The sequence below is a fragment of the Natator depressus genome, chromosome 8 (genome assembly GCF_965152275.1).
Source record: "Natator depressus isolate rNatDep1 chromosome 8, rNatDep2.hap1, whole genome shotgun sequence".
Classification (NCBI taxonomy): domain Eukaryota; kingdom Metazoa; phylum Chordata; order Testudines; family Cheloniidae; genus Natator; species Natator depressus.
The window spans coordinates 94,291,811-94,304,739 of record NC_134241.1 but is presented as its reverse complement, the minus strand read 5'-3'; positions in this window follow the sequence as shown (position 1 = coordinate 94,304,739).

The following is a 12,929-nucleotide window of genomic DNA, read 5'->3' as shown; positions in this document are numbered from 1 at the left end:
GAACCAAAATGGGAATTTCAGCCTTAACACAGAAAAGTACCTTAGGAATTAACTTGATTTATACCGCAGCACAGGCACTCGCTGCACAAAGCCAACTGTTGATAAAAGCAAGAGAAACAGAGAACATATTTTAGTCCATATTTTTAAACAAAAACCACATTTCACTGCTGTTCCCAGCGATGTCATGCGATGCGCATATCAAAGACCCAGGGATCTTCAGCTACAAAGGTGCTTGCTTATCTGCCCAAAAGCTTGCGCTGGTTAGTTAGTAGTAACTGCAATTCAAAATGGCCAGTGAAATAAGCAGAAGGATTTTGTGCTGCACAGCAGGGCCTGGAAGGGGGAGGATGTTTAACCAGCATTTAGCTGGTGAAAAACAGATGAGAAAGAGCAGCCCGTTTTTTCGGCTAAGTCTTGTATCTTGGTTTGAGTGGCAAAAAGCAACAGTCTGAAAACCTGGCAGGATTCTGGCAAAGCTTGATGGTTCGTTACTACCTGTGAATGTGGTTGGACATAGCCTGATGTTGAAAAAGGAAACTTGTGTATATTCAAGGGGCAACAAAGCAGGTTTGCTTAGCTGAGAATGTCCTGAAAGATTTGCCTCCAAAAGATTACACAAAAGTTATTTTAAATTGACTTCCTTCCCCCTAGTGTCCCAACTCGACTTCCCATTTTAATATATTGCTTTTTTAAAGAGAGGAACTAACAAGATGCATCTGCTATGATCAGACCCTGTGTCCTCTTTGTTTTATACCTTACCCTTTCTTTATGGTCATCTCTTGCTGTGTTTTCTTTCTTAGATTGTAAGCTCCTAGGGGCAGGAACATGCCCCTGTTTATTGTCTGAAAAACACCATGTTCATCTCTGGTTATTATTAATAATTATTTGTATTACAGTAGCATGCAAAGGCCCCAACTGAGAGTAGATCCCCATTTTGCTAGCCCCTGTACATACATATTGAAAGACTCAGCCCCTGCCCTACAATCTGAATAGACAAGACAGGCAACAGGTGGAAGAAAGGAAATATTATCTACATTTCACAAATGGAGAAGAGAGGCACAGAGAGATGAAGTGACTTACCCTAGGTCACACAAGAATTCTGTAGCAGAGCAGCTCTGGACTCAGCTCTTCTGAGTCCCTTTTTCTTTATGTGGCACAGTCTAAACAATAAATAGTTATGCGTAAGAGGACCGGGATTGGTTCACTGGCATGTCTGACTTGGCTTTCGTCTCCCGCTGTGCACAGATAGGTTGCTACCACTCCAGGTTTGTTGTTGTAACTCCTCTGTTGATTTTTTTTCTAGCCCAACCTCCATGAACGCTGAGAACTATTTCACAGCATTCACTTACAAGAATACATTAGCATTTCAACTGAGGGAAGCAGGGGTTATTTGGTGCTGTTTTAAGTACACACCAATGCCCGAGTTAGCCCTGGACTCCCCAAGCAGGGGAGTCTGCCCTCGTTAAATGTGGTGCGATGAAGCATTGCTTCTAGCGTGGTATGATCAGGCAAAACCCCACGTCCTCAGCAGATGATGGTGTCATGTCCTTATCATGTATCCGTGCTGAGCTGGTGAAAGGTGCTGAGCTGGCAGTCCTGGAAACCAGGGTCCTCTCTTCACTGATGACGTACAGCTGCAGCAGCCACGGTGAAGATTCCTCCATGTCGTCAGCCAATATGCTTTAACCCTGATGGGGCAGGATCACTTCTGGGGATGAGAATAATTAAGCCTCAGGCCCATTCTGCCTTGGGAAGGATAAAGAGGAAGATATTAAGTACGAGGATGGTTTTTCTGATGTGGTCACTCAGCCCCTAAGAACAGGACTGGGACCCATCAAGTCATTTCACACAGGCATTCCAGCAGTTGTCAAATAATGCCAGTCTGGGATAGAATTCAATCCAAGATTTTAAAGGCTGTATTCCATCACCAACTCGCATCCCCTGCATTTATTCAGACAATAGCCCAGCCATGTTCTTTGTTAATTTAATTTTATCTCTAGTCTCATGATACTTGGTACTTTCCTGAAATCGTCAGCTCCTGGAGTAAAATGCTTACATGCGAACCTCAGCTTTTCATTTAAAAAAAAAAAAAACAGTACGTTTCTAGCCTTTATGGCTGCAGAGAAAAGCTTGAAAAATGTGACCTGACTGTAAAGTTAAGGTTCAGACAGCAGAAGCTCAAGAAGAAGAACCCAACAATAATTTTTCTCTCATGCTTTTTGAGCCAATCTCCTGATTTTTGAAGGCCTGGGGTTGGCCATATTGAAGTCATCATGCTCATTCCCTCAACAATGTTGTGTATTGACAGGATTATTCCTGCAAGTAACATATTTTGGGTTGGTCATTCGACCAGGAATGGTGACTATGATGGAGGTATTCAATGGTTACCAATCAGGGTAGATGGGCAAAATGCTAGATCTCCCATCGGACATTGATGCAAAGCCTTCTAATGTTAAGTCCAAAGAGGTTTACAAATGTTTTATGCCAGATCCAGATCACATGGGCTCACAGGCCCTGAAGTTTGAAATCTTGGTGGGTGCACACAGGGAAGGGTTAGGGTCAATGCCTTTGTGCTCTGCCTGCCTGAATCTACTTATAAAGCATCAGCTTCTGAGCACGCTAAGTGTGAGCTCATCGGGGGACTGGGACTAGAAGTGGGGCTAGTGGCGCTGCTGGAGAATACCATTTGGCCTTTCCAGGCTCAAAGGTGGGAGAGAGCAAGTGGGCACCGTGGTGGGGTGTTTACCCCACACTGGCATACAAGAGGTTACTAAAACCCTAGGGAGGCTGCACGGGAAACAGCCAATAGGAGAGAGACAGCGAAGAGTAGTCAATCAGGGCCCAGGAGTCTCACAGAAAAGGAGCTGCAGGCAGAGCAGAGGTCGGTTGCTGCTGGGAGCACAAGGGGTGAGAACTGTGTCCCTAGAAGGCTGAAAGAAAGCTAGCAGCATGGACAGGTCAGTTGCTGGCAGGGACCAGGGGAACAAGGGAGAGCTCCTGGCTGACTCCAGGGACTGAGCAGCTGAGGGCCCTGAGGTAAGGGGGAAGGAGGAGCTGGGGCCTGGGGAAGTGGTCTAGGGAATTGTAACAGCAGTGAGAGGAGTGAGAGGAGCAGCAGGAGGCTGCTCTACACAGGGACCCTGGGCTGGGACCTGTAGTAGTAGGCAGGCCCGGATCCCTCCAACTCACCACTGGGGAAGTGGCAGGATTTGGACTGCAATACTAACCGCCAGAAGTGGGAAACATGGATGGTGACACGGCCGGGGGTTGAGCTACGAAGAGGACACTGCAGTTCCTGGGGCCATGGGAAGGGCTGCCTGCAGACAGAGCAACAGAGTGCAAACCACGGATAGGAGGGCATTGGCGTTGAGCTAATCCCCAGGAGGAGGCACCAGACTCGCGGTGAGTGATGTGCCCCCTGACAGGCACAGTCTAAACGCACTGGCCAAGCACAGCCACAAAGTGTGCTCGTGGACAGCCAGCTAGCACCAAAAACCTCCCAGTCAGAGGTTCACAGACATGAACAGAACTAGTCTGGGCCGCTGCTGGTTCAGTCACCGCCGTCCTCACTCAACATCAGTGGGAATCTCTAGAGTAAAATAGCAATGACACTGCTGGCATCTGTACACTGATTTTCCTCCTACACTAGGATTACCATCCCCAGTGCCCCGGGGACATCCCGAGACACTATGGAACCATCGGTCAGGAGGCACCTTGGAAGCACAGGGACACCACAAAGATGGTCCTGGCTTCCAATAAAGCTCAGGAGAGCTGTGCATTTTCAGTGCTGAACCCCTCTCCTGGTGGACTGGCAGGTGGGGCAACCCACTGCTTCCAAAGAAGAATTGGTCCAAAACGACATTCGTCCAAAGATACTGAGGGTACGTCAACACTGCGATAAAAAACTTCTGGGTACCGAATCTCAGAGTCAACTGACCTGGGCTCATGGTGCTATAAAGTAGCAGTGTAAACATTCAGGCTTGGGCTGCAGCCTACATTCTGAGACCCCAGGAGGGTCTCAGACCCCAGGGTCCACCCCGAGCCCGAATATCTATGCTGCAATGTTATAGCCCCGCAACTCAAGCCCTGCAAGCCTGAGTTAGCTGACCTTGGCCAGTTGTGCTCTTTTATTACAGTACAGACATACCCTGAATTTCCTGGCTCCTCTTATTATTGTATTGTATTACAATAGGTCCCAGAGGCCCCACCAAATATCAGGGCCCCATTGTGCTCGGCACCATACATACGCATAGCAAGAAACTGCCCCTGCCCCAAAGAGCTTACAATAGACAAGTCACAGAGTTACATGGGAAACTGAGGCACAGAGGGGTGAAGTGACTTGCCGAAGATCACACAGCAGGTCAGTGGCAAAGCTGGGAATAGAAACCACATTGCCTGCCTCCTCTCATTCCTTATCCTCTTGACCATGTTATTTCCCATGGAAATAACCCCTACAGGAAACAATTTAGTCCTAGGACATTGCCATATTGTTATAATTTTATGACCTCAATGTAGGCAACATTCCTGAACTGCTTTACTTAATATCACCCCCTCAGATTACTATGGATGTTAGTTTCACCAGCCACATGCTCCGAAGCCATGAAGAGTTTATGCTTACAAACGGAGAGCCATGCCAAAGAACCACCAATTTTGTCAATAAAGGGCCGGATTTCTAATGGTTAATAGAGTAACATCTTACCAGCTGACTGAGGGAGAACAAAGCAAATACTATATAAATAATGCTTCTTTCTCCTGCTCTCTCTCCAGAAAAAGAAATGCAAATCTTGTTTGCCTTAATGTTTATGGAGGGTGGAGGCCTGGATAGAGTCAACACAGTAGCCAGAATAAGTAGCTGGAGGAGTGTCAGCCATCCATTTTGTACACACTGGAGGGCAGGCAGTCATGTTAAGTAGAAGTGGCTTCATTTTATTTTAACTTAATCTGGTCAGTGTTTAACGTGGCTGTCACAAGGAGAGCAAAGCACCTTGAACAGAGGCTACACCAAGGCCATCTGCAGGTAGGACAAAAACAATTCTTCTTCCTATCTGTCAGTGAGTAGAGTGTCATCGTCCCTGGAGCCCATGACATACAATGGGTGGTGGCTGTAGTGTGGCCCTACTGTGTAGACATTAAGCCTGTTACCTTCTGAGTGCACATTTTTACATGTTTACCTTTCTTAATACAAAATGCATTCCAGATTTGCAAAGGGAAAATCTTTTTGGTACACTGAGGGCCCGACTCTGCTCACTCAGATTTACACCTGTGTAACTCAGCCGATCTGATGGGAGTTACTCCGAATTTACAGTCCTGAAAGTGAACCCAGAACTGGATCCTGACTCTCCTGGCCAATACTATTGGCATTCTCAACATGAGAAAATACATGTGAGCAGCTCTAAGACACGCAGTGAAAGAATAATGCCATTTAGGAATGATCCAGGCAATAGAGCACGCACATCGTTTACCAAAGGCAACCCTGAACACAGTAATGTTTATGTGACTGCCTTGTAATCTAAGGAAGAAGCAGATCATTTAGTCTATGCCACTCAGATGAACTCTGTTTTGAAATCTGATTGGGTGAGACAGCGCAGCCCTAGTCTTTAAAAAGTGCATGATCTTGGCTCCAAGATTTCCAAAGCCAGAGATTAGTGATTTTGGATGACTCAGTTTTTTGGGTCTCAACTTGAGACACCTTAAGGGACCTCATTTACAGGGGAGGGTGTTCAGCGCCTTCTGAAAACCAGGCCCCTTCAGGCTGGGCACCCAAAACCACGAACCACTTTTGAAAACAGGGCTCCAAGTCAGATGGGGACAGTGCACCTGACTTTTAAAACTTGATAGACTGGTAATCGCTCCTAATTAGTGTGGTTGTTTCTCAAAGACAGTTGGTAGCCTAGAACTAAAGATAGCAAAGCCACCCAATGAAGAAAGTACTGAAGATGAATGGTGACTCATAGGCAAGAAATTGATTATTACAGAAAACGTTTAAGACCTTGGTGAATTACAATGTTCTTGCTCGACAGCTCATGCTCCTTTTTGTGCAGACTCTTGTAAAGCGGATGTAATCAGCTGAGGATAATCAAGACTTTGTGTTGCTTCTGAAAGATTTGCTTCTCGTGCCATGCCACATTAGCCAGGGAAACGCAGAAGACAGCAAGCGTGTCATCTGTCCCCCTCCTTCTAAGGGTGAAATTCTCTGGTGCGGCAACAAAACAACACTCAGATGAATGCCAGGAAACCAAAAGACCCAAAGGCCTCAAAAGAAAGAGTGACAGGTGCTAAAAAAGTCACTTTCAATGCAGCAGGAAGAGAAGAAAGGGCCACCTCTAAATCTAAGCCAGTAAGACATGGTGCATTTATTTATTAAGTAATAGGGATCAATACCCAAGACATTTCTTGTGGATTAATGTCCAGCTGGGAGGAGCTGACAGCCTGAGGGACATGAACACCAATCTGTCATTAATCCCCAGGAAATGCTCTCTGCCAAGGTCATTAAGTGCCTGGATTTATTTTATGGGTGATAATAACAATAATCATACTTCCTCCCTTGACCCCACCCCAGCAGAAGTGCTTAGAGTGCTATGCAACAGCAGCAAATCAAATACAGTATAGGGTACACATGAATACAGACTGCCCTCTTCAAATACAAATGCTCAACATGTGTGTGTGTGTATGTGTGTGTGTGTGTTCTATTTAATATCAGGGAGGAAAAGGCATTCAGCTACTGTGGTGCTGGGGCCCATGTAAGAACCTAGATTAGCAAGGTGATGTATCCACGCCCAGAGATGCAGGGCATTCACTGCACCCATTAACACTCACTGTGGGTGGCTGGGATGTGCAGTGGGATGTGTGGGGTTGGCTGGGGTTTGCTTGTTTGGTTAAAGGGTTCAATTGGTATTTTTGTTATCTTCACTTTGGGGCAGGCCAAGGGTTTGAGCTGCCGGGGCAGGATGGGTGGCTAGCGGCTCAGTGAGTGTGTCACAGAATTCCATTTGAGGAAGAGTCCAAGACGGACGCCATGGACCAGACGCTCCTGCAGCTGGTGTCATGACACTGGCATGTCTCTTCACTCAGACATCCACACACACTTACTTCTTGGTCCGTATATTCCCCTTAAGTCCCCAGATGCTCCTGCTGCTGGCGGTTACTCACTTTCCAAGCTTCAGATGGGCGTAGAAACCACAAGAGCTTCAGAAGCCACAACTTCTAACCCAGCCACTGTCAGCCTGAGGGGCCTTCTAGCCGCCCAGAGACTCACTAAGGAATTTAAGGTACTGTGATTATTGCTGTAGAGATGCTCCTAATCAGAGCCACTTAAGAGCAAGGCTCCAGTGACCCTTCTGCTGTGTCCTATAGCTGTGACCATCCCCCTCAAGCAGACACCAGGAGGCTTCAGAACATGAGCAAAAAAGGCTAAAAAGAGGCTAAAAGCATCTTTTCCAAGGTCCTATTAATGGGCACAAACAGTAAAATGGAGCCTGGGGCCCTGTTGCCCAGTGCAACCTCCACAATTCCCAGCCCTCTGCAGGCCCACAGCCTTTGCCGCCCCCCGCCCCCCCACAAGCAGGTGATCATCCCCCACAGGCAGTGGGACAAAGCCCAGTGGTTTTGATCAGCCCCACCCCTGTCAGGCTGGCCCTGACTGCAGAGGTTCGAAGCTGTGCTGTAGAGCTCCTTGCCCTCGCTAGCATGGTTAACAGAGACATCCGCAGGCGCCCCTTTCCTGGGGACCATGCTCGGTCCTGGAGTGAATCCCTGAAGGAGAGCCAGTCAGACTCTCTTTATCATCCCACCTACCCTTTGAAACTGGCCTCTGCTAACATGATTAGCCCTGGGATTAAATCTGTTTGACTCATGGCAAGAATCGATGATGATGTGTTTAATTCCCCTACCTGTTTAAGGCAGCTGCTAGCAGGGGGCTGGCCATCGACTCTGTCGTCCAGACACAGCCACTGTTTTCGGGCTCAGGTAAAACGTATAATGCCTAATACTGGGGCTCAGGCATTTTCTGTTGGAGACAGTTCCAGGATGTACAGTATAGCTAGAGGTGCCGGCTAATAGTCTGACACTGGATAGCTCCCATCTAAGCCACAGAGTGTATTAAAGGACTGCCTAGTTAAACAAACAAAGCCCGAAGGAGCCCTTAGAAAAGTGCTACAGTAGGAGCGGAGATGTTAACCACAGCATCTGGGACAAATTCCAACTCAGGCAATGACATTCTAGCTAAATTCCCCTCGCCCAGGGCAGGGAGTAAGGGGAGCTGGGGTCTGTTCCCAGCTCAGCCACTGTGACCGTCTGTGCAACATTGTCAAATGACAGCCTCTCAGCTATAAAACAGGGATACTGACACCGGTACCTGCCTCATGGGGATGGAGTGAGGCTAAGCTCAGTAACGGTCATAAGGTGCTTTGAGATCCCCTTATAGCAAACAAAATAAGGCTGTATTTGGATGCTTGTAAGTCAAATAGTTCAATATGGCTGTGAATATAGTGTTGTTCTTCAGTTCCAGCCCTAAAATGTTGTGTATTGTTGCTGCCTTCAATTCCAGAGGTGGCTGTGTTGCAGTGGTAGGTGAAGTGATCCCTTATCTGCCTCACAGGGACATTGCAAAGCTTAATTAGTTCACCTTTGTAAAGTGCTTTGAGATCCTTTGATGAAAGATGCTGAAGAATGGCGAAGTGCTACCGCAGTGTCTGCAGGCCCCATTGTACTGAGCCGTGCACACGCCCACAGTCAGCCACTCCCTGCCCTGAAGAGCTGACCAGTGTGTGGGTGTGAAAGGCGGCCTGGAGCGTTGTTGTCTTGCTCATGTATCTTAGCACCTGGTAAAGCATGATTTGACTTGTAGAACCGAGCCACTATGAAAAACAAGTCAAGACTCCAGATCTCTCGTCACAAGCCCATCACCATCATCAATGAGAAGGTACGTGTTCTGTCCGCCTAGCACAGGGTCTCTCCGATGACATGCTCAGGGCAGTTTTCTCTTGGACATTCCTGGGGCTGAGGAGAATGGTGACATCCCATCAATTAGCAATGGCGTTTGCTAATTGCTGACATCAATGGGGTTTGGATCAAACCTATAGGAATGAGTCTTTTCTAGCTGAAGAGGTGTGGTCCCAATTTGAGTAGGCTAACACCAGCTAAAATCCTAGTGAAGACCAGGCAGTTGGTAGTTTTTCACATATTAGTGGGTTGAGTTAAAGACTATGGAAGATCCTAGATCTAGCACTAGGATTTTACCTCATGTTAGTTACCGTGTGTTAGCTAACTTGAGTTAAGAACACACCTTGTTTCTGAGTGAAGACAAGGCCTTCATGTCTGATTTTCAGTGGTGCTGAGCCCATAACTCCAGTTAGGGTCAACGCGTGCTTTGGGTCAGGCCTATGCTGTTCAGAATAGCCGCCATTGCTACGCTCATGGATAAAACTACAAGGGTGGTGATTAGTCCTCGCATTGCTTGAAACAGACTGATCATCTAGGCTTAGAAAGAACATGCTTCCTCCAGGCTCGCTTATTGTACAGGTGGCCAGAGCATTCCGGGTTTCCCCTGCTTTCCTCCAAAGTATGCATCCATCACTGGCCACTGTCAGGAACAAGATGCCTGCCTGGATGGCTCACTGATCTGGTCTGGGATGGCAGTGCCTAGGATGCTCTTATTTGTGTGGTTTATCTTCCCCATTCCATCCAGCTGCACGCCGTGTCCCCAGTTTGTGCTATTTGTTGTACCCACTGGATACAAGATTACTCAGGAAGCCAGGAGAGCGGGTCGAGAGCTCTCTACCAGGGAGGCTAGCAGTGATGTGCTCCTAGGAGACAGCATATATCAGCCTCATGACATGTTCACCCTCGTGTGACCTGGGGCCTGCAATTCAGCTGCTGTGCCTGAACTGAGGGATTGCTATTTGTCAGCTAAGCAGTCCTGGGCGAGGGTGAGGGGGGGGGAACGGGATGAGGAATAATGGTGACCAGCCAGGTCAGTCCTGTCAAACAAGAGTCTTGCCATTAACAGCAAGGACCTCTGCATCAGGCCCACAATTGATTAGTTTGTACTGAAACCATTTTGCTTCACTAGAAACAGAGTTACGCCATATCTGGGTCTCACACAGTTTCTACCATGTAAAAATCTATAAACCACAAGTCAAAAAAGACTTGGATTAATTTAAATGGAAGGGATGTTATCAAACAGTGGGACTTCAGAGCTGATCAAGGGTTTACCACAGTACCAAGTAGGGAGAGGAATTACTAAGGCAGGAACACGAAGTAATGAGATGAAATTAAGAAAGAGAATATCTAGTCTGCATATTGGAAAAACCTTCCTGGCAGGGAGCTGCATTAGTGGGTGGACTTGTCTCCTTGGGGAAGTACTGAAAGCCTCATTGCTAGGTCACGGGTCTAGCACTAAAAATGTCCTGTAGGGACCAATCCTGCATTGGCCAGGAGATGAACTGATCTCTCTGATCCCAGCATTCTGACATGAAATGAGCCATCTGCATCTCCAGAGATGACTCTGCCCACACACAGCACTAAGAATCCATTTAATAATTGATGCAACAATCAATATCGAAGCATTTTTTTCAATGAAACTCTTCCTATGGGATATTTCTCTGTTCTGCTCCTAGAGTCTGTTGAAAAGTGGGGAAACCCATCTTCCTTTAGTAAATAAAGAGCCCAGGCAGCATCCTGCCAACTGAGCATTAGTGTCCCACACAGGCTGGGGCTGGAGTACAAGAACAGCCTGTCTTTGCAGCATGGCTTTCAAGCTCAGCACACTTAGCAAGGGCCCCTACCTCCTCCAAACGGGGCTGCCTGAGCAAGGGAAGGTGTAAATCCGAGGTTAGGCAGACGGAATCTTAACCTAACCCACCAAGACAAAACACTAAGTGGAGTGGGGGAGAGTGTCTGTGGATAGTGGAGAATAAAGATCATTAGGGTCTGCCCAGACGTGAACTTTATTTAGAGCAGTGGTCCCCAAACTGGGGGGCATACTTCCCCTCCACCCCCAGGGGGGCACAGAGGAATGTTCAGAGGGGCAAGCCCCCAAGGGGAGGGGGGAGCACCCCACTGCCCCACCCCTGGCCACAGCTCTGCCCTCATTCCCTCTCTGCCCCCCAGGCCAGTTCCGCCTCTAGCCCCAGCTCCCCACTCCCCCATCCCCAGTTCTGTCCCCAGCTCCGCCCAAGCTCCTCTGCTGAGCCAATTATGCAGTAGTTGGGGGGGTGGGGGTGCGGACAGATTCCACTACTGTAAGGGGAGGGTGCGACAGGAAAAGTTTGGGCACCGTTGCCTTAGAGATTGCTGCGCTGAGAGCTGCTGTTTAAGGCTCTTCACATTTCCAGGGCCACCTCCCACACTAAGGGGAAATTCCCCTGAAGAATTTCCCTCCTCCAGGGAATGCAGATGGCTGAGCTGGTGGAGCCGCATACAAAAATGCCACCCTCTCTCCCTGCAGTCTGCCTTTGCAGGATTGCAACCCAATAATATTCACAGCCTAGTCTGTGTGTCTCTCACTTCCCTCCCTTCTAGCCAGGAACAAAGAGAGAAGGCTTAGCAGCAGAAGGGCCAGACCAGCTGGGCAGGGTTCTGCCCCATCGTGTTCCATATGTGCTGAAATACCTAGGCATGTTGGGGTGGAATTTAAAGTAACAGTTCCAGTTTTAACTCTCCCATTCTTTGCTAACTTGAAGTTATACCCCTGCATTTTCAAAGAGTCACACTGGGTACATCGATACTGCAGCTGGGAGCATGCTTCCCTGCTCAGACATGGACTTGGACACACACACACCGATGCAATTTGCTCAAGCTAGCGTACTAAACATAGCAGTGTCGTTGGGGGTACCACAGGCAGTGGCTCAGGCTAAGTGCATGTGCGCATAGCTGGGGTTCTGGGTGGATTTGTCCTCAGGTAGCTAGCCCAAGTCTCCCCCATGCTACCCCGGCTACACTGCTATTTTTTGCGTGCTAGCTTGAGCAGAGCTAGCGCATCTGCCTAGCCTACCCAAGTAGGGGAGCACGCTCCCAGCTGCAGTGCAGACGCACCCACAGGCGTTTAGCAAAACTTCTAGTTTTTCAAAGCTTAATGCATGTGAACAAGTCTTCGAAAATTTGGCTTATAATGGTCTAAGATGATGCCTTCCCCTGTGTTTCTAACCAGGACCAAAGTACAGCCAGCTACTGAAGAATCTATCTCAGGCTTTATGACACCCAACATATGTTGGGGCAGGACTTGGGCAGTCAGCATGGGATAGAAGTCCTACTAGAGAGGACAGGTTCCCAGAACTTCCCCATCTACCACAATAGTATAGTGGCTGCCCCCAAGATGGTTAAAACATGGTTTGATATTCCAGTGCAGACCTAAGCAGGTTTTAACCATGTGTCCGAATTGGGCAAAAGCCCTGGCTATATCTTAGCATTTACTGATGCTGGGGAACCAGAACCACATTTTGTGTTGTGGGGACAACTGTATTGTGAGCCAGCACTCTGACCCAGTTCCATTAATGTGTGTGTGTGTGTGTGTGTGTGTGTGTGTGCGCGCACGCATGTGCGTGGGTTAATTCTTGACTCCCAGTAATTAGAGTCAACTTTCACTGACTTGACTGGACGTGGCCTGGTTAAACCTCGTAGCTCTTTGAAAATGTAGAGATTCATATTGTTGGAAGAGAATTTATTGTGGTTCAATTGTAATACACACAAGTGTGTGTGTTTGTACAGGGTCTAAAACAATGGGGCCCCAATCCTGACTAAGGGTGCTGGGCGTGACTGTAATACAAATAAATTAATTAAATCATATTATAGCATTAGGTCTGTGTTACAGATTCCAGTCTCGTCTGCAATACCGAAAGAGAAATTCTCTTGTGGCAGAGCAGAAGAGCTGCTAAGGGAATATTTACCAACCAAACTCACCAACGTTACTTATGAGCCTGCAAAATGTGCCA